The sequence below is a fragment of the Fukomys damarensis genome, unplaced genomic scaffold, assembly GCF_012274545.1.
Source record: "Fukomys damarensis isolate Sample0158 unplaced genomic scaffold, DMR_v1.0_HiC HiC_scaffold_37, whole genome shotgun sequence".
NCBI classification, from domain to species: domain Eukaryota; kingdom Metazoa; phylum Chordata; class Mammalia; order Rodentia; family Bathyergidae; genus Fukomys; species Fukomys damarensis.
Window position 1 is genome coordinate 21,799,770 of NW_022900949.1, and position 21,238 is coordinate 21,821,007.

Below are 21,238 nucleotides of genomic sequence, written 5' to 3' on the forward strand. Positions count from 1 at the left end.
TTGCTGTTTCTTAAGGAGACCTTTAGTGACTGGGGAACCAAAAGTTACCTTTGCTTCTGCTAAGACTGTTGCTGGGATAGGCCCTGTTTTCTCCCGTGAAGCTTGTTTATAAAAGATCAAGTTAGTGATGACTTACCAGTAAATATTTGACCACATTAAAGACATTCCATGGTTATTGATGTTTAAGTATTATGAGCCTGTAATTACACAGCTGTCAATAATGTAGTGATGAACAAAATTACTAAATCATGGCTAGAAAGTACAAAACATTGATACAAAAGGGCCCAGAACCTTGAGTTCAATTGCTTATGAAAAAGAATAGCGCACTTAGTACTACTTTTAACTTTTTAAGTATTTCTTTGAGTCTCTGTAGTTAATGCTAACCACAGATAGGAAATTGAGTAGAGCTGTATTTTAATTTGTTGTCATTAAAATCTGATTTGCTTTTTCTGTGTATTTTTGAGAGAGATCGAAGTTTTTAAAAATACTAAGAATGTATATGCTCTAACCAACAGCCTCATAGAGCTAGAACATCCATACGTACTCCATTTCCAAGGGTGGTGGTGGTTCAGAGTCTTTTGAACTTCTGTGGGTTCATGCTGAGTGTTTTCTTCCCCCTAGACCTCCCCCAGGGGCACTGGTTTTATGTCTGCAATAGATATTTTTTCTATCACCGAAGTGGCAAGCATGACTTTTTGCGTTTGTATGTGTGCCCACCAAATATTATTTCTCTTTTCATAAAATCAAGAGTACCTTGAAAATAGCAGACCTAAACTTTTGTAGCGCCTACGACTGCCCTTGTCACTCTTCTCCCGTACGAGGTTCCACGGGGCTGCGTTTTCACTCCGCATCCTCTCCGTGGCTGCTCTCAGCATCTCGTTTCAGCACCTGTGCACAGCACACCCTCGCGTGTTGTTTCAGAGCAGGTGTCCTGCAGACCCAGCGCCGCCCTGAGCAGCACAAGGGAATAGCTGGGCAGTCTCCGACGCAGCTGAAATGGGTTCTGCTAGTGGTGCCTCTGAAGAGTGGAAAGTGAAAGTCAGTCTACTTTAAAAGATCACTTACACTTCTTTTTGGCTTATGGTGTTAATTAGATTTGTTTTCATTAAGTATTTGAGTGTGAAAAAGAAGCCAGGTTCAACTGGCTGTCACTGTCTTCCCTTTCCCTCGGCGTCCTGACCTGATCACTGACCAGTTTGCCCCTGCACAGCACAGCTGTTATTTGACCCGGTTTCCTTGCTAAATTTGTAGCTTCAGGCTTGCTTCTTTTTCTGCCCAGAAATAATTGACCTTTGGAGGGGGTGAGGTGAAAGTGTGGCAGTTGTGGGATCTACACGGTTCTTTATTTGGTTTGACAGATTATAGGAAAAACCCTATTTTATTCCTCAATTAAGAAAATAATTAAGTATGTTAATTGTTATAATTAGTAGCTAGATTGCTGCATTCGACTCTGCATAAAAACAAGCAGTGTTTTTAGCTTTAAAAATAATGACATAAAGTGTATGTTAACTCAGATACACCTAAACTATAAGACATGCTTTATTGTGGATTAAATATTTTAAATGTTAAAATATACCTTCCAGCAAATAACTGTAGTAACCACAAAGGACACTCAAATTATAAAAACAACAGAGGAAACAAAAACTGTCTGGCATGTAAAACCAACTTTAATGTGATTATTAACTGCAGGTTTTCTAAATTAAAGTCAGGGAGCCTCAGATTTCTTGCTTGTGAAGTAATATTATTCTCTTGCCCAAAAGGATGTAAACTGATTCTGCTTTTCTCCATTGTCACTAATCTCTTTTATTCTGGTTGTGCTAACAGACTGATTGGAGATTTTCTGCTTGCTTAGAAAAAGCCCAGGTAGGCAGCAAAACAAAAGATAGGCAGCTGGATTTAAACTGGCTTTTATAATTAGCTTAGTGCCCTCGTGTGAGGTGAGAGGTGTGTAGTTAGACGGGTAGCCTGTTATGCCAGTGAAAAGAAAAAAAATACAATTTCCAATTTTATTTTATATCACTACAGCTAGTGTGGAGGCCGAACAACACCTGTTGGGGAAACTTAAGTATTGTTGTGGGGTTTCAGAAGCACGTAAATGGGTTGTTGAAACGTTAGTGAACTAAATATATAGTAACTATTTCAGCACATGTGTCACAGTTACTTTTAGAGTCAGACTAGCCCTGCTCAAAATTGTAAAAATGACAAGGGTTGTCCTTTCGGTTTCTGCCTTGTTCCTTTACTAGCTTCCTGGTATAACAAGTAGCTCTCTTGGCCTTCACCTGACCTCATACTCCTTCCTTACCCTCAAAACCTCACAACCTTCCAAGTCATTTGGATTTTAGAAAGGAATGAGTGCTTTACCCTGTTCTTGCTTGCTAGATGAGGCATTAGCTAATCGGATGCACAGTGTTCAGTGAAAGTCTTCAGGTTCCTGTCCCAGGATCTGAGTGACTGGTGGAGGCTTCATAAGCAGCCTGATTGCCAGTTTGAAGAAGAGAGAAGGCAGAGCAGTATGTTGAGGTAGAGGGATGTTTTGTGTCCATCAGATAAAGCCACGTAAATTAATTACTTAATCTTTCCATTGGCCTGGTTGGAGTTCTTCTACGTGTATATAATGTAGTGATTCATGCAGATGTTTCTGTCCTCCAGTTTAATAAAGAAACCTATTGTTCAGCTATTCATTTTAATATTAATCATCAATATGAGTTATGGTTATATTGTGCTGGGAAAGTTTTCTTCATTTTAATTTTTTTCAGTTCTGAGTTATGACAGTTATTTGGAGGAATAAGGCTGAAATTTTAACAATTGTTTAGCATTTCTTTCAAATCCTGTAATTTTCTCATATGACCTAATGAGGAGGAATATATTATCAAAGCCCCTTCTTTGCATGTCCTAGATAAACTCTGCTTTATCGTATAAAATTATTCTTTTAGTGAACAGGTAGATTTAACTTGTTATTGAAGATTATTGCTTTTGTATACAGAAGTGAGGTTATAGAATTTCTGATGTTTTACTAGTTGGAATCTTTAGGTAGGGCTGTCACAGCCTTCTAAAATGAATTCATCTTGGCTTGCTAAAATTAGTTCACTGTACCAGCCTTCTGCCATCTAGAAAATCAAGAAAATATCGAATTAATAAAACAAAGGGCAGGGTGCTGTGAAAAAATTCAGAACAAAAATGAGTATCAAATACAAAAATAAATGAAGTTGAATGGTTGAAAATCATTATGAAAATCTTGCTGAGAGCAGAATACAGATAAACCATATTTAAGCATTATAGAAAAATTAGTAAAATCAAGAGGCCCAAGTCCAATAGAAGATGTAATGAGACAAAAAACTTAGAGGCAAAATCATTGTTCTCTAAATAAAATAATAATGTTCTCCAGAACATAGGGACACCTGAAACCAACTTTAAGGGCTCTGAATTCAAGTAACATACATGGCAAAGATCCTGGGAAAATTTACAAACACCTGGAATACTTAGGTCATTAAAACTTCTGTGGAAACAGCAACTCTGCGTAAGGCAGGTGGGAGTGACATCAGGTCACTGAGCTTCACTCAGCTCTGAGAGATAAGGGGGCTGTTCCTGCTCAGTGCAGAGGGAAGCACCCTAAATCTAGGACAGACTGAGGGTGCTCATTATTCCCTTAGAAATTGTCCAGAGGTTTTACTCCAGCAGAAAGAGTGAAGAATCAAAGAGGAAGATAACACACGATCTGAGAAATGGGGGTCCAACCCACAGAACAGGAAGCACAGCACTCTAGGGATGTCAGAGGCGAGAGAACAGAAGCCCAGGTCCCAGACGGAACTCCAGGTGCACGGTGGGGACCCTGAGCCTGAGCCGATGGAGGTCCCACAGAATACAGCGTGGCTGGGAAACCCATACAGAGAAGACATCGTCCAAGTATCAGGAGACTAAAATGTGGAGAAGTAGTGCAAAAACATTTGATTTCAGGAACATTCTCCTTTGAGTAGCACAAAAAGTGTGATCACAGCATAGTACTTACCAGGTCACAGTTATGTGATAGCTTCCAAAAAGGCTTTCCGTATCGTAAGCATGTATTTTACAGTTGGGTTTTCATTTTCTAACATCTACAAATTGTGGAAGATTCTGGCATGTTGTTCCCCCAAATACGCTCCTCCTGCTGCTTTAGTGACAGATTTGTAGTCAGGCTCCTACGCACCTAACAACACTGTTCCCCAGCCTCCCGACCTCTGGAGTGGGTACCTCACTTACGTTTCAGAGGAACATAAGAGAAGTCATGTGTGTTCAGAGGAGCGCTTGATCATTTTTCCCTTGCACTGAGCTGGAAGAATAATTGCCTGCAACTAAGCTGCACCGTCCTGGCAAAGACGGTTGCCACGAGGAGCTGTGGGAAGAACCGGAATGTGGACGAAGGCGTGCATGGTGACAAGTGATAAATATGAAGAAAAACACAGCAGTGTAAGCAGGTAGAAGTGAAAGTTGCCACTTAAAATGGGTTCTGGGAAAGTCTTCCCTGCGAGGTGACATTTGAGCAGGTTAAGAGCCAGGGCAAGGCTGGCCGAGAAGGAGCACCGGAACGAGCACAGGAAGGAGTGCGCAGGGCCGGGCCGGGCCGGGCCGGGCTGGGACGGAAAAGGCACCTACAAGGCTTCAAGGCACTCTTGAGTGGAAGGTTGGGCAAAGAGGGCAGCGCCTGGGAGGAGAGCAGAGGTGTGCAGGGGTCGCTCTGACTGCTTCTCAGAAGCTGGCAGCAAGGCATGATGTAGGGAAAGTGGACGGAGGGAGCTGTGTCACTGCTGCCTGCTAGCAGGGGAGTTGTGTACCAGGTTGCTGGAGGGTCAGGGACCAGCTGGGGAATTTAGCCCAGTGGCACCGCGCCTGCCTTGCAAGCACAAGATTCTGAGTTCGATCCCTGGCACCAAAAAAAAAAGGCAAACTGGAGAGGCATGGAAAGCTGGCTCCGAGGCACCTGCTCCTCAGCCGTGAATACAACCTTACAACCTTGCCTGTGGGTGTAAGGTACATTGTTTTTTCATCAAAAGCCCTTATGCATTCCAGTTTTAAAAGCTCTGTTGTGTGCAATACCTTGATTTTTAAAACTGTTTTAAAGGAATAAAGGGCTGCCAGGCATGGTGGTATACGGTACACTCCTATAATCCCAGCACTGAGGAGGCTGAGGCAGGAAGATGGCCTCAAGTTTGAGGCCAGTTTGGGCTACATGGTGAGCTCAAAGCCAGCCTGAACTACAAAGTAAAGACGCTATCTCAACAAACCAAAAACATTTTAAATTAAAAATGGGTGAGGATGTAGCTCAGTGCAAAGGCCCTGGGTTCAGTCCAGGGTATACAGGGTATAGTTCTGTGATGGAGCGCTTGCCTATGGCCCTGGGTTCAAGCCCAGTACTGGAAAAACAAAAAAAGAGAAATAAACCTGTTTGTCTTTGGTATTTTTCCATATCAGTATATCTAGGCCTACATCATTCATTTTAAATTTTAATGTTTTTTATTTTAAAACTTGTATTGATTTGCAGAAATTTTAAAAAGGCTAGATGCAGTGATATATACCTGTAATCCCAGCACTCTGGAAGACTAAGGTAGGAAGGTCCCAAGTTAGAGCCCAACCTGGATGACTTATCAAGACCCTGTCTCAAAAAAAAATAAGGGTTGGAAAGTAGTAGCTCAGTGCCAAGGTCCTAGATTCAGTCCCCAGTACCACTAAAAAAGGAATGGAAAAGGAGAGAAATAGAAAAAATATTTCTAAAATTTACGTGGATACACTCAGGACCTCAAATATCAACAGTCTTGTTAAAGAAGAAAGCTATTGGGCTTGGTGGCACACACCTGTAATCCCAGCACTCGGAGGGCTGAGGCAGGAGGATCTCTGTGAGGTCGAGGCCAGCTGGGCTACATAGTGCGTCCCAGGTCAGTCTCAACTACATAGTGAGACCCTGACTCAAAAAACCAAATAGAAGAAGAAGAAGAAAGCTAGAGGCAGTCACATTTCCTGATTTCATTATGCCTTACAAAGGTACAATGATGAAAGCAGATATATTGACTGTGTGGTAGGCATGAACAGCCGCAGAAACGAGCCACAAGTAATACGCTCAGCTAATCTTGAAAAGGTGCTGAGAACACACATGAGCAAAGGAGTCTCCAACAAACTGCCTGAAAGCTTTATACCCACGTGCCAAGTGAAAATCTCGCCCCATACTCAAAAATTAACCGAAAACATGGGTTAAAGACTAAGACCTGACACTTTGAAATGCACTCTACACTGTTGGTGAGAATGTTACAGTACATAATGCAGAGCTCCCTCTAAATAGCAGAGCTAGATTACTGTGTTCTGCTTCCAGACTTACTCCAAAAGGAGTGAGGTCTGGGCGGATAGGCTTCGGGGCTCCCGCATTCACCACTGCATTCAGCAGCAGCCAAAGTGGCTGAGAGAGGAGCATGGGCCCAGACGCCCAGGGGAATGCCTTTCATCCATAAAGTGGCCATGCGCCACTTAGGCGGACCTGGAGAGCATCTGCTCAGGAAAGTAATGTAGCCACAGACAAACTGCACAATTGCTTTGGAGAAGCCATCTAAGAAAGTCCTGCTCACAGAAGCAAAAAGGAGGAGCATGGCATTGGCCAGTGCCTGAAGGGAGGGGAAGGAGAAGTGCTTTCCAGTGATGAAATGTTTCAGTTAAATAGGACCGACAATGGGCCGGGGATCTAGCTCACCGGGTTGGGTGGCCTGCCTTGCAAGCCAAGGACCCGAGTTCAATCCCCAGTACAAAAAAAAAAAACAAGACCGACAACTTGGAGAGATCTGCTCTGCAACCTTGTGCTTATATATATGGTTAACTTACTGTCCTATACACTTAAAATTTTAAAACAGTAGGTTTCGTGCTATCCGTTCTTGCTGCAGTAAAAAGGCTTTGTTGGAGTATGATTTACCTACCTAACAGAATTTACCCACTGAAAGTGTACAGTTCAGAAGTCCTTAGTACTTCAGAATTGCACAGTGCTTGTTTGGACGTCTTCCTCACTTGCAGTGTCCCTGAACACGTTTGCAGTCAGGCCTAGCCCCGTGCTCCTTGCCCTAGGTAACAGCTCATCTCTTTTGTATTGAAAACTTGGCTTTTAAGGATATACTTTCAAGGATCATTTCTGTAGCTGGTTACTAAAACTTTGCTTTTTCTGGAAAGTACATATAAATTGAATTGTATAGTTTTTGCATTGCGTTTTTGCATGTGGGCTCTTTTACTTATCAAAAGCCCTCTGGGGTTTGCTTCTGTTGTAGCAGACACCAGCAGTCCATTTCTTGGGATCCCTCAACTCTGGATAGAGCCCACAGTTGACTCATTTGGTCACTCCTGTTTGGTCATTTGAATTATTTCCATCCTGGGGCTCCGAGGAATAATGCTGCCATTAACATCATTAGCATCTTAAGTCTTGTATGTTTTTGTTTCCCATGTAGATAGAGTCCTGCAAGAAGAATTGTTAGGTCTATTGTTTATGTGTTGGGAGGGGTAGGTACAGAGGATTGAATTTAGGGAGTGCCAAATTATATCTTCCGTACGTTTTATTTTATTTGAGAGAAGGTCTCACCCTGTTGTACAGGCTGGCATGGAACTTATGATCCTCCTGCCTTGATCCCCCAAATTTTTGTGTTTTTTTTGGTTTTTGTTTTTTAGGGTATTTTTGAGATAGGGTCTTACTCTGTAGTTCAGGCTGGCCTTGAACTTACTATGTAGCCCACACTAGCCTTGAACTCCCTAAGATCCTTCTGCCTCAGCCTCCCAAGGACTGGGATTACAGTATGTGCTGCCATGCTTGGTTAGTTCCCCAAGTATTATATTTAACTTTTTAAGAAACAGTCAAATTGTTTTTCAAAGTGACTGTGCCATTTTACAGTCTTAACCAGCACTGCTTGAAAGTTATAGTTTCTCCTGGGCGGTGCTCATTTTTTTCATTTTTATAAGAACCACTTGAATAATGGTGTTAAGGTACCTCACCATATATTAATATGTGCTCCCCTAAAATATAATGATGGTAAAGATTTATGTAGTGATTTTTACCATTCCTGTGTCTTATTTGGTGAAATATCTACTCAGAATTTTTGCCCATATTTTAATTTGGTTGTTTGTCTTGTAAGTATAGTTACAAGAATTCTTCAGCCAGGATAAGTACATGTGCCCGTCATCTCCTTAGGAAGCTGAGAAGCTCAGTGTTAGAGCATGTGTCTGGCATGCATGAGGCCTTGGATTCGATCTCACATTTTATATATTATATAATTATGTATTATATAACATATATATTGATATAATGGATTCAATTACTTTATCCCAGTCTGTGGTTTGTCTTTCCAGAGGCACAAAAAGGTTTACATTTAATTAAGTCCAATTTATCAAATTTTTCTTTTATATATTGTGCTTTATAGTGTTCCAGCTTTATTCTTTTGCAGTTATTTTGGTAATATAAGTCCTTTACATTTCCATATACATTTCCGTTTTAGGATCAGCTTATCAATTTCTATAAAAGGTCTTTTTTGATGAGAATTTCATTGAATCGATAGATCAATTTGAGGATGAAAGGGGGGTTCGCGTGCCCTTTCGGGTGCCCCTTCCCAATTATGTCACTCACGCACCGAGAGGTCCGGCAGGAGATCTTTATTGTAGGGAGGCGAGCAGGAGGCAGGAAGGCAGAGAGAGAGAGGAGGAAGAAGAAGCAGAAGGAGAGAGAACAAAGAAAGGAAGGTCCTTTTATCAGTTTGGGGGTGGGCTATTGCTTATTTATGAGGAGTGAGCTACTTTTAACTTATCACAGGCCAGACTGCTTTTATGGGCCCAGTCCTGCAGACACAGGTTTCAACTTTCCTGGACCACTGTGGCCTTGGTGGGGAGGGAAACCAGAGATAAGGGCGTGAGGGGATTTTAGGAGCCAAGATGTACCAGGAGAATGCAGCCTGTGAGGCGGCGTCACAGCATACTTTAACATGATCAATTCCCTAACAGAGGAGAATTGTGTTTAACACTTCCGGCTATTCAAATCCACAAATGTGAAATGTCTTTTCATTTATTTAGAGCTTCTTTTGTTTCTTTTGTTTGTTTTTGAGACAGAATCTCATTAGTTGTTCAGGCTGGCCTTTAATTCACTGTGTACTGCAGGCTAGTCTCAAATTTGCAGCAATCCTACTGCCTCAGCCTCCCAAAGAGCTTCTTTAATTTCCATCTGCAGTGTTTATTGTTTTTAGTATACAAGTCTGGTACTTTTTTGGTTAAACTTAATCTTTTATAAATTAATATAAAAGAATTATATTCTTGTGTTTTGCCTTGGTTTTTGGTTTTTTGAGACAGGGTCTTGCTGTGTAGCCCAGGCTGGCCTGGAACCTACACTGATCCTCCTGCCTCTGCCTCCCAAGTGCTGGGATTACAGGCGGGCACCACCACACCCGGCCTGAGAATTATATTCTTAATTGTACTTTTGGATTCCCTTTGCTGGTACATAGAAGTGGAAATGCAGTCCATTTTTATATATTAGTCTTGGATCCTGTTACCTTGATATGCGCTAGTAGTTTAGTAGTTCTGTGGATAAAAACAGTTTTATGTCTTCCCTTCCAGTCTGGATGCTTTTAGTTGGTTTATTCATTGTCCTAGCACCCTGGCATACATTTAGTACAGGGCTCTGCAGAAGTGGAGACTGCTGGCATCCTTGCCATGTTCCTGATGATAGGGGGAGGGCGTTCATTTTTACCATGATATTAGCTGTAGCATTTTCATAAATGCATTTTTTCCCCTTCAGGACTGGTGATTGAATGTGAAGCCTTTACATTGAGCTACCTTATCAGCCCTTTTTTATTTATTTTGAAACTTTTATTTATTTTATTTACTTTTGCTTATTTTCAGTTGTCCAGGCTGGGCTCAAATTTAATAATACTCCCATTTTAATTTCCCAAAATGCTGGGATTACACTGAAGTACCTCTTACTTTAGAGAACTTCTTTTTGTAGTTTTGTCTTTTTCTTTTGGTACCAGGGCTCAAACTCAGGACCTTGCACTTGAGAAGCAGGTGGTAGCACCACTGAGCTTCTTTTTCTAGTTTTGCTTGAGAATTATTATAAACATTGGATGTAGCCACATGCTTTTTCTTCATTTATTAGTAATCATGTGACTCTGTCCCCTATTAATAAGACATGTTACATTGATTTTCAGATGCTAAAGCAACTTTACATTTTTTACTTCATTGTGTAGTGTGATTTTTTTTTTTAATATCGTTCTTGATTTGGTTAGCCAGTATTTTATTTCTCTTTGGTTTCTATGTCCAGGAGGCCTAATGGTCTGTAGTTTTCTTGTAATATCTTTGCCTGGCTTTGGTATCAGGATAATATAAATCTCATGGAATGAAGGGGAAAGTGTTAACTTCCTCCACTATTTTCTGAAAGTCTGTGAAGGATTACTCTTATATCATCTCTAAATGTTTGGTAGAATTCACCAGTGAAGTACTCTGGGCCATGGCTTTAGTTTATGGATAGATTATGAATTACTAATTCATTTGTTTTAACTTACTATGGCTCTGTCTAGATATTCTATTTCTTCTTGATTAAATTCTAATCATTTCTGAGAATTTACTCATTTCGTCCAAGTCAGGGTTTATGATCTAAAAGAAGGTAGAATTGCTTTCCTGAAAGTTTGGTAGAACTCACCTGTAAAACTCTTTCACTGACATCTCCACAGGAGGTTGTTTAACCACAGATTTCATTTATTTAGTGGTTGTTGAACTATCTGTGTTTTCTCCTTACAATTTAAAACATTAAATTGTCTAGGATTATGTCCACTTAACCTAAATCTTGAAACAGGTTGTCATAAAATTATTACTATTCCTTTATTACACCTTCCCCTCCTTTATTGTGAAATGTAGATACAACTAAATGTAAAACTACTAAATGAATAAATGTAAAATAAAAATGTAATTTTAATTATTGTCAAGAAAAGATTAATAACAGCAATATTGGATAGGTAATTAGATCAATGAAAATGCCCATCTTAAAACCTCATCATTATATCTGAAATTAATTTTCAAGAGACATTTACAGGTGGAAAATCTACAGCATGTAAATGTTAAATATGTGCCTGGATTTACATATTAAGCAGCTCACTTAATGTACAGTCTGGAGTTCCTCCTTTCCCCTATCTTTGTCATGCTGTTGTAATCCAGATGTCAGCTAGTCCCTCCCTCCCTCTTAGAGATTTGGGAGTAACAGACCAAAGCCACCAATGCCTTCATAGCCTGTGAAAGTCTGAAAATCTTCCTAATATTTTTGCTCATTCCCTGGGCTTTTATTATTCATCCCTCCAATACAGAAAACCTAATATGCCCTCTTTGCACTGAATTACATTGGATTCTTCAAAAAGAACTCCATTCATAGGAAAGCAGGAGTGGCTCGCAGGTAGATGAAGCCTGCAGCTTATACAGTGACACGGCTAGTGCTTCTGAAAGTGAAATAGAGGAACACCCTTAAAGAGCAACTTAAAAATCAGTCCTGGTGAGGCATGGTAGTGCATGCCTGTAATCCTAGCTGTCCCGAGGAGGCTGACACAGGAGGACTGCAGATTCTAGCCCAGCCTAGGAAGCCTTAGCAAGACCTGTCTCCAGAGAGAAGATGAAAGGGGCCGGAGATAACGCTCAGGTCTGTACCTAGTGTTACTGTTATCCAGTGCCCTTGCCTTTTTGTCTTCGGTACTTTCCGAATTTTTTTTTTTTTTCTTTTTCCTCTACTACCACCTTCCATTTTCCCTCACTTTCTGTCTTCTAGCTCAACCTTCAACGGCTTCAGGTTCTCTGGTCTATTCTGTAGAAGGGTTTGCTCCTTCCTCCTAGGCATGGTGGCCGCAACAGGAAGGCCCAGGCTGGCAGTGGGAGCATTCACTCTGCTTGAAATACTTGCTAGACCATCTCTTTGACAAAGATTCATTTTTCAGAAGAATTCATAAAACCACCTAGTTGTATTTTTTATATTTCTATTTCTTGTGTTGTTACGGAAGGAGATGGCAAGTGACACACAGAGAGGCAGCAGAATGGAAGTAAAATTAAAACGTTTATTCCATCGAGGGGGATTGATCACGCCTAATGGCGGTGCCCTGATGGACTCCTCTATTGGGCTGCACCTCTTACTTTTATAGGGTTTTACAGCTTTGATCTTACTCAGTTGGTTACATTGCATTTTCACAGACACCCAAAGGCAGTGAAGGCAGTTGAATTTCAACCCAATGCAGTTCTTTGTTAGGGAAGTTACCTTCAAGATTTATTCAATTGCCTGCTCTAGCCAGGGGGAAGGGAGCTTGTTTGATTAACAAAGCTAACAATGGTTCTTTTCACTTACAAAGTTTTGTGAGGAGACTAGGTGTCTCCAGGTACTGGTTAATTCTGAACTAAGCAAGGGGAGGGGCAGAAGTTATCTTATATTGTGACATTTCCTAAATTTTCGCTTATTAAGGTTTTCCTTATCAGTGTCAAAAGCTACTTCGAATGTTTCAGCAAACAAGTGACAACTCCTTGCAGGCCCTTGACCAAAAAAAACATTTCTTTTGCTCAGTTCCATTGTGTTCTTCCTCAATGCACAGAGCCTGAGGAGGAGCAAACAGAACAGAGAAGAATGAGATGCCCACCTCGCCTCTGGATTCCTGGAACCCATGTGCATCAGTAGTGCGACCGCACAGGCAGATACATGCAACAAGCACATGGGGGAAACTGAAGGGCAAGGGCCTGATTCCTGACCAGATTCACACAGTATGCAACTGGCAATAAATAACTCAGGTGAAGCAGTGCAGAACCAGCTTCTGCAAAAGGAGGCCAAGTTCCCAAATTTCAGGACACAGCCTGTTTGGGTTGGTCTCTTCCTACTGGGAGCCAATATTGATTTAAACAAGATTTCTGTTAACATTTGAAAGCCATAAACCGTGATTTCTGGAATTTAAGCACAGCCCTAACTGATTTGAAATGAGTGCTAAGTTCAAATGGAAAGCTGACCAGAAGTAGATGCAATAAATAAAAATGCACCTCTCCGTTACATGATTTTGTTATTAGAGCAATACTTAAAATAGCAAGTCAGCTGGAGTTTGTCTTCGGGTGATTACCAGTAGTCAGCTTTTTTTCTGAGTTGGCTGAGGATGCTAATAATATGAATATGCACTTTCTATAGCTCAGAAAATTAGAAAATTCTTCTTCATTTTGAGCAGAAATATGTGACAGTGTAACTATCAACTGATTCTAGTTTTGCCCTATGGACTCTTAATTTTCCTCTTGCCAATTTAATTTTCTGTTACTTTCATCAGTGTTTTCACTAGAGGGAATGAAATCTGTTTTTTCATTCATTCTCTGCTAAGTACTAGATCACAGGGATCCTGTTTCTTGAAAACTTTAAAAATAAATTTAGGCATTAAGAAAAGGTGTTATATTCCAGTGCCTACCTTGCAAGCACAAGGACCCACGTTCAATCCCTGGTATTTAAAAACAAAAACTGACAAAAAGAAAAGGAGGTATAAAGCTTTTTCTGCTTGACATCAGCGTACAGTGAGACATAGTTTCCCAAAACTCTGCAATCCCTGTGACTCTTAATGTACAGTGGATGCAGTGGTTTATCCAAGCCTTCAATATTAGTTGCTCAGATTTTGAATAGAGAGAACTCATCTGTGTGAGACCTATGTACAATTTTGTGTCTTCCAAGAGTAGACTGGGGGAAAGTCCTGAAAATAGCTAGTTAGAAACCTCCAGTAAGTCAGAGGAAAGCTTCCACCATTCAAGGACTGAAACTTCTAAAATGTAACAAATGACTTCAGTAGGAAGTTGGACTATAAAGTTGATCAGCATCTGAAGGTGGCTTCTGTTTTTGGAAAAACCAATGCTAGAAAGATTCATACCTTCAGCCAGTTTTTCTTTAATGGCCATGAAATCTTCAAAAACTCCTCTGCCCAGGAGTCTTGCTTCTTGAACACATGGGCAGCATATGACCCAGTCCACAAAGTAGCAGAGATAGACACAGAAGGGCCATGGGGATTCTATGAATCTAAGCCAGAGAACCAGGCCACTACTTATGGCCCTGGCCATTTTAAACTCAATCATCTATCAAACTCACGCAGATTGACCTCTTCAAATTCCTTGGGGATGCCTCAGAAGCCCTTACCTGAAGCTGTCACCAAGGAGCATAAGGTACCACTGACCAGTGTGGCCTCACCAGTTGCCCACTTTGGGCCCTTGCAGTTATTATTTTCTTTGAGCCCATGGACCCTCAGCACTGGGCTCTGGTCACCCCTAGATGTGCTAGAGAAGCTCCTCCAGGACGGAAAGGGTCAGGAGAAGGAAGGCGTACTCATGAAGCCAAGAGCCGCTGCAGTTATTCCTCCAGGAGCCTCTGGGGCCTGCTATGAAAGAGGCAAGAAAGTCAGCACAGCATCCAAAACATCACCCTCCCAACTCGCTGGATGGGTCTCACAGAATGTGCCTGGTCTGGGTATGTGATCAAGTGTCCCAACTGTGGTGTGGTCTTTCAGAGCTGACAGTACTGGTGTGGGAAACCAGAGCCTGTGTATGCTGCGGTGCAGACAGAGATTGTCCCCATGTGCCCTGGCACCAGTGTGCTTCTGATAGACAGCAGTGCTGCCCAGCGCCTGATACTGCTGACAAAAAGAGATATACCTTCTCCAACTGCACGTGTTACAAAGCAAAATGCATAGCTAAGAATTTCTCATGAGCCATATGAAAAATAACATTTTATAAAGCCATTGCATAAGACCATTGGGAGATATTTAATGTTTAAGTAATTTTTGAACCACACAGAATTGGAAAAATGACTGTCCTTTGCATCTGTCTAATGAATACATTTTGAGTTGTAAGCTGTCTTTCAAGTGAAAGAAAAAAGGAATGGCTTCAAAATGATAGTGACATCCCATCAGCTTCATGGTTGACACTGAGGATCTGAAGGACATGACTGTGTGTGGTAAACAAGCCAAATTGTGACGTATATATCTATATGAATTCTCTATCAGTCCCAAGACTCCCTAGCCAAGTCTTTTCAAATCCATTCAATGACTCTACAAAAATTGGAAGTTTGTTCTTGGCTACGAATCGGGAGACTTTGGAATGATACAATCTGTATTCTAGTACTGGAATGTCATTACCAAATGAATGATTCTCTCTGAGGTACTGTACATCCCTACATATCATTGGAATTTGTTTACTGGAAAGAATTCTGAGATTAGGAGACTATTTGCTTAAGAAAATCAATTAACATCTGTTAGTCCTTCATATAAAAAGGGGAAAAATCTATAAGAAACCCTGTATCAAGCCAGGCGTGGTGGTGCACACCTGTAATCCCAGCACTCGGGAGGCTGAGGCAGGAGGATCACTGTGAGTTCACGACCAGCGTGGGCTACGTATTGAGTTCCAGGTCAGTCTCAACTACATAATGAGGCCCTGTCTCAAAAAAACAAACTAAACCAAAAAAAAAAGCCTGTATCGTAACTTTAAGATGTCTCAGTGAATATGATATAGCTTAGGTTGTAAGACTCTAAAACCAAATAGATATGTAACCTTGCCAGTTGACCTCAGATTAAGAGTATACCTGCATTCCTTATTTGATGATATATATGTGTGATATATATGTTGTAACTTATGGATCCAGCCAAGACTAAGAAAATTTTTGTTCTAGAAGATATGCTATAAGCTTTATTGTTTGGATAAAATGTAATGCAGTTCTATATCTTTATAAATCTTTGTATATTATTTGGCAGACTTTTTAAAATTAGTTTTATTGTTACATGTTTGGGTGCGTTTTAAATATACATAATGATCACGTTCAGCATTTGTACCTCTACGTGATGTATCTTGGTCCTTCTTTCTTCCCCAATCCCCTCCCCTCTCTTCAATTCCTCTTCCTGCCCTTATTTTAAAAAGCTTAGTTTCCATTTTTTTCTTTCTATTCTTTTTTTTCCTTTGCCTTTTCCTCCAATTCTCCCTTCCCCTTTCCTTGTTCCCATTCCCGTTGGAATATTTTCTTCCTATTTGCCAATAGCTGTTATACATTTTGGTTCTTATTTACCCTTTCAGTTTCTCATACCAGAGAAACAATGTGATATTTAAACATGTCTGTCCCAATTTGTTTCACTTAAGAGTATGGTCTCAAGGGGCCAGGGGTTTAGCTCAGTGATTCTGCCGCTGCCTCACAAGCACGAGGACCCAAGTTCAATCCCCAGTACCACAAAACAAAAGAAGAAGAGTGTGGTCTCAAGGTGCACTCATTTAGCTAGAAATGCCTTGAGTTTATCCTTTCTGGCAGAGTAGGACTCCGTTGTTTTTTTTAAAAAAACACATCTTCTTTATTCATTGGTTGATGGGCATTTGGGCTGTTTCCAAGATTGAGTTATATAAACTGTACTGCTATAAACATGAGTGTGCATATATCACTGTGGTATGAAACTTTTAATTCTTTCAGGAAGATATTAAGAAGAGGAATAGCTGTGTCAAATGGGACCTCTGGTTTAAGTTTTTTGAGGAATCCTCACACTGATTTCCACAGTGGTTGCACCAGTCTACACTCCCACCAGCAGTGGAGCAGGGTTCTTTTTTTTCCTACAGTCTTGTCAGCTTCTGTTACTGGTTGGTTTCTTGATAATAGCCATTCTTTATGGAGTGAGATAGAATCTATGTTGTTTTAATTTGTATCTCTTGAATGACAGTGATGTTGAACATTTTTTCATATATTTATTTGTCATTTGTGCTTTAGTGTTTGTTTTAATATTTGTATCATTGATCAATTTTGATTTTAGTTTAGTGCATGGTGAATAACATGGGTCTAGTTTCAATCTTCAACATGTAGAAAGCCAGTTTTTCCAGCATTCTTTCCTTTTCTTTTCTTTTTTTGATACTGGGAATTTGTTGTTTGTTTAGTTGGTTTTTTTTGTTTGGTTGGTTTGGGGTTTTTTTGTTTTGTGTTTTTTTTTTTTGAGACAGGGGCTCAGTCCAGTCTGGTCTCAAACGCACAGTGATCCTCCTGCCTCAGCTTCCTGAGTGCTGGAATTACAGGCGTGTGCTACCATGCCCGGATGGTACTGGGAATTGAACTCAGGACCTAGCGCTTGCAAGGCAAGCAGCAAAACCACTGAGCTAAATCCCCAGCCCTCCAGCACCATATTAAAGATGCTGTCTTTTTTCCAGTGAAGATGGTTGGCTCCTTTGTCAAAGATAAGGTGGCTGAGTATGTCTGGAGTTGTGCCTGCATCTTCTGACCTGTTCCATTGATCCTCAGATCTGTTTTTGTGCCAGTACCAGGCTGTTTTCAGTATGTAGCTCTGTAGTATAATTTCACGTCAGGGATTGTGGTGCCCTCTGACCTGCCTTTGTTACCTAGAATTGCTTTTGCTATTGTAGGCCTCATCTGGTCTAAGTGAATTTTAGTATTGTTTCCTCGAATTCTGTGAGGCATGGTATTGGTATTTTGATCAGGTTTGTATTAAATCTGTGTAATAATTTTGGAAGTATGACTATTTTGACTATATTGGTACTTCTTACCCAAGAACAAGGGATATCTTTTCATTTTCTGATACCCTCTTTGATCTCCTTTTAAGAGTATTATTGTTTTCATTATAAAGGTCTTTTACTTCCTTCATCAAATTGATTTCTAAGTATTTCCTTTATTTTATGCTATGTACTAGAAAAGGTGTTGTTTCCCTAATTTCATTCTCAATGAGTCTATTTCTGTACAGGAACGTTATTGATTTTTGAGTACTGACTTTGTATCCAGCTACATGACTGAAGTTGGTTATTAAATATAGATGTCTTTTCGTGGAGATTTTGGGGGGTAAGTAACCTGTCATCTGCAAATAATGATAATTTAACTTCTTTTCCTATCCTTATTGCTTTTCTTTCTTTCTTTTTTTATATATAGTTGTTTCCACAACTATATTGAATAAGAGTGGTCCATGTTTTGTTCCTGGTTTTAGAGTAAAAACATTCAGTTTTTTACCATTTAGTAAGATGTTGGCTCTTGGTTTGTCATGCATGGCTTTTATCAGATTGAAATAAAGGCCACCTATTCCAATTTTCTGTAGTTTTAAATCATTAATGAGTATTGGGCTTTGTCAAACGTGTTTCCTGCAATTGTTGAGATGTGGGGTTTGGCCTTGGTTCTGTTCAGTTTTATTGATTTGCAAATGTTGAACCATTCCTGTATCCCTAGGATGAATCCTACTTGGTCATAGTATATAATCTTCTCAATCATTTGCGGCATTGTTTGCCAGTATGTTACCAAGGATTTTTGCTTGTGTGTTCATTAGGGAGATTGGCCTGTCACTCTCTTTTTGGTCAGGCCCTTCTCTAGTTTTGGTATCAGGGTGATGTTGGCTTCCAGGAGTGAGTTTGGGGGTACTGCTACCCTTTCACTTTCATTAAAGAGTTTGAGGAGTGTGGTGTTAGATCTTCTCTCAATTTCTTGTAGAATTCAGTAATGAATCCATCAGGACCTGGGCTTTTCTTTGTTGGTAGGTTTTTAATTACATCTTCAATTTTATTTACTGATACTGGCTTATTTAGAATTTTTATGTCTTGATTCAACATTGGTAATTCATATTGTCTAGGAATCTGTCCATTTCTTCTGTGTTTTCCATCTTAGAATACAGTTTCTAAAAGCAATGCTAATGAGCTCCTGGATTTCTGTAGGATTCATTATGATTTCACCCTTTTCATTTCTAATTGCATGGATTTGATAAGGTTGGCTAAGGGTTTATCAGTTTTATTTAATCTTTCAAAGAACTGACTCTTCGATTCATTGATTCTTTGTATTGTCTTAGTCTGTCGCATTAATATCTGCTCTGATATTTATAATTTCCTCCCTTGTACAAGCTTTGGACTTAAGTAACTGTTCCAGAAGCTTGAGGTTCAACATTAGGTTGTTTGAGTGTACTATGTTTTCCTGTTCTGGGACTTCACCGCTATAAATTTCCTTTGCAAGACTGCTTTCATTCTGTCTCATAAGTTTAATTGTAGAATTGCCTGATTTCTTCTCTAATTTCATTGGTTGCTCAGGACCATGTTATTTAATTTCTATGTGTTTATGAAGTTCTTGTGACTTCTTTTACCATTGATTTCCAGTTTCATTGCACTATGGTCTGATAATATGCATGGGATAATTTCAGTTCCTTTGCATTCACTTAAGCGTGTTCTATGAGCTGTTTATGGTCTGTTTTGGAGAAGGTCCCATACACAGATGAGAAGAGTATATTTTGATGTTGTAGCATGGAATACTGTAGATATTTACTAAGCCTGTTTGTTTAAAAGTTTGGTTCAGTTTTAATTTAATTTCTAAGAATGGTAATCAGAAAATTCTTAGAAATTAATAAAGATATGACATCTAAAACTGCTTATGCAGCTAACAAAAATCAGAGAGAAAGTTGCAGCTATGTGTGCCTTTATAAGGAACTCATTAAGTAAGCTTAGGAGACACACAAACCTATATATACCTCAATCAGGCAGAAAAAAATACAGCAGAAATTAAATATGCAATAGTTAAGGCTTTAGAGAAAATTATTGACACTCAAAGATGATTCTTTAAAAATATCAAGAAAATTGACATATACTTAGTAAGATTAAGCAAGAGGAAAAAAAAGGACTCGATGTACTGGAGTCAAATAAAAAACTTAACAGTACTACCAACCTAAAAGAAATAAACATGATTATAAAGGAATCCTATTATAAATAAATGTATGCCAGAAATTAGGTATCTTTTTCTAATAGATATAGATGAAATGAACAAATTCCTAGAAAGACACAAACTATAAATATTAAATCAAGAAGAAATAAACAATGTAAACAGATCTGTAACAGTGATGGTGAACCTTTTAGAGACCGAGTGCCCAAGTGCAACCCAGGAACCACTTAGTTATTGCAAAGTACAACACTGCCATTAAACCTGAGTAGTGAGGTTTCTGTTCAGAAAAGACCACTCATACATAAAAGAGAAACACGGTAACAGACCTTTCAGTGATACTAACAGCCCAGTGCAGCACGTGTGCCACAGGTTCATCACCACTGACCTATAAGAAAAAAGATTGAATTAGTAACCAAAAAGCCAACAAACAGTGAAAAGCCTAGACTCAAATGACTTCACCTAATTCTACCAAATGTTTTGGGAATTAATGGCAACACTTCAGGCTGTGTGTGGTTGCCACACCTGTAATCCCAGCGCTAGGGAGACTGAAGCAGGAGGATTGGCGCAAGTGTGAGGCCTGCCTGGACTAAATAGCAAGATCCTGTCTCAGGAAAAAATAAATACTTCACAAACTCTCACAAAATAGAAAGGGATGATTATTTCTTAATTCATTTTGTGATTCTAGCATTATCCTGATATAAAAACATCGCAAGAAAAGATCCTATATTTATGAATGTGGATGCAGAAGTCCTCAACAAAATGTCAACAAACTGAATCTGGAAACTTATTTTAAAAATGATACATCATGATCAAGTGGGATTTACCTCAAGAATGCAAAACTAGTTTATCATCTGCAAATCTGTAAATATCTCATAACAATAGAATAGAAGCATTTGGTGAAAGCTAGCAGCCTCGTGCAATAAACAAATTTAACGTTATATCGAGGGCAACAAATGGAGACCCCATCTGAAAACAAAACTGAACATGATGAAATACTTAGTAGCATTAGGCATTAGGGAAATGCAGATGACATACCACCCACAAAGACGGCAAGAATCAAAAAGCAGGAAAATAACAAGTATCAGGAAATACAGAGAAATTGGAAGCCCTCATACCTGGCCGCTGTGAGTGTATCATAGTGCAGCCACTGCAGAAAAGAGTCTGGCAAGTCCGCAAAGTTAAATACGGAGTTGCCTTGTGCTTCAGCAAGTCTAGCGTATGTGTGTTCTCAAGAGAAGCAGCACCCACACAGAAAGCTGCCGCATGAATGTTTGTTTGTGTCAGCATTACTCATAATAGCCAGAGGATGGAAACTGTGCAGATGCTTACTAACTGATGAATGGATAAACAAAGCACTATGTCTGCACTATGGAACATCATTCAAAAAAATCGTTTTAATTTTAAAAAAGAATATTATTCAGCTATTACAAGGAAATCAAGTATCAGCAGTGTGCCACAGCTTTGGTGAATCTTCAGAACACCACACTAAGTGAAAGAAGCCAGTCCCATGAGCCCACATAATCTATGGTTCCAAACTATTCATATGCCTGTCCCGACAGGGAAGTCCAGAGA

At 39.8% G+C, this 21,238-nt stretch overlaps 1 protein-coding gene across 1 annotated transcript in view; it reads left to right on the plus strand.

Annotated features, from left to right (window-relative positions):
- Positions 1-21,238, plus strand: part of Dnajc1 (DnaJ heat shock protein family (Hsp40) member C1) — a gene marked incomplete at its 3' end in the record, with an annotated part of 219,070 nt that overhangs the window by 188,097 nt on the left and 9,735 nt on the right. The window lies entirely within an intron of this gene.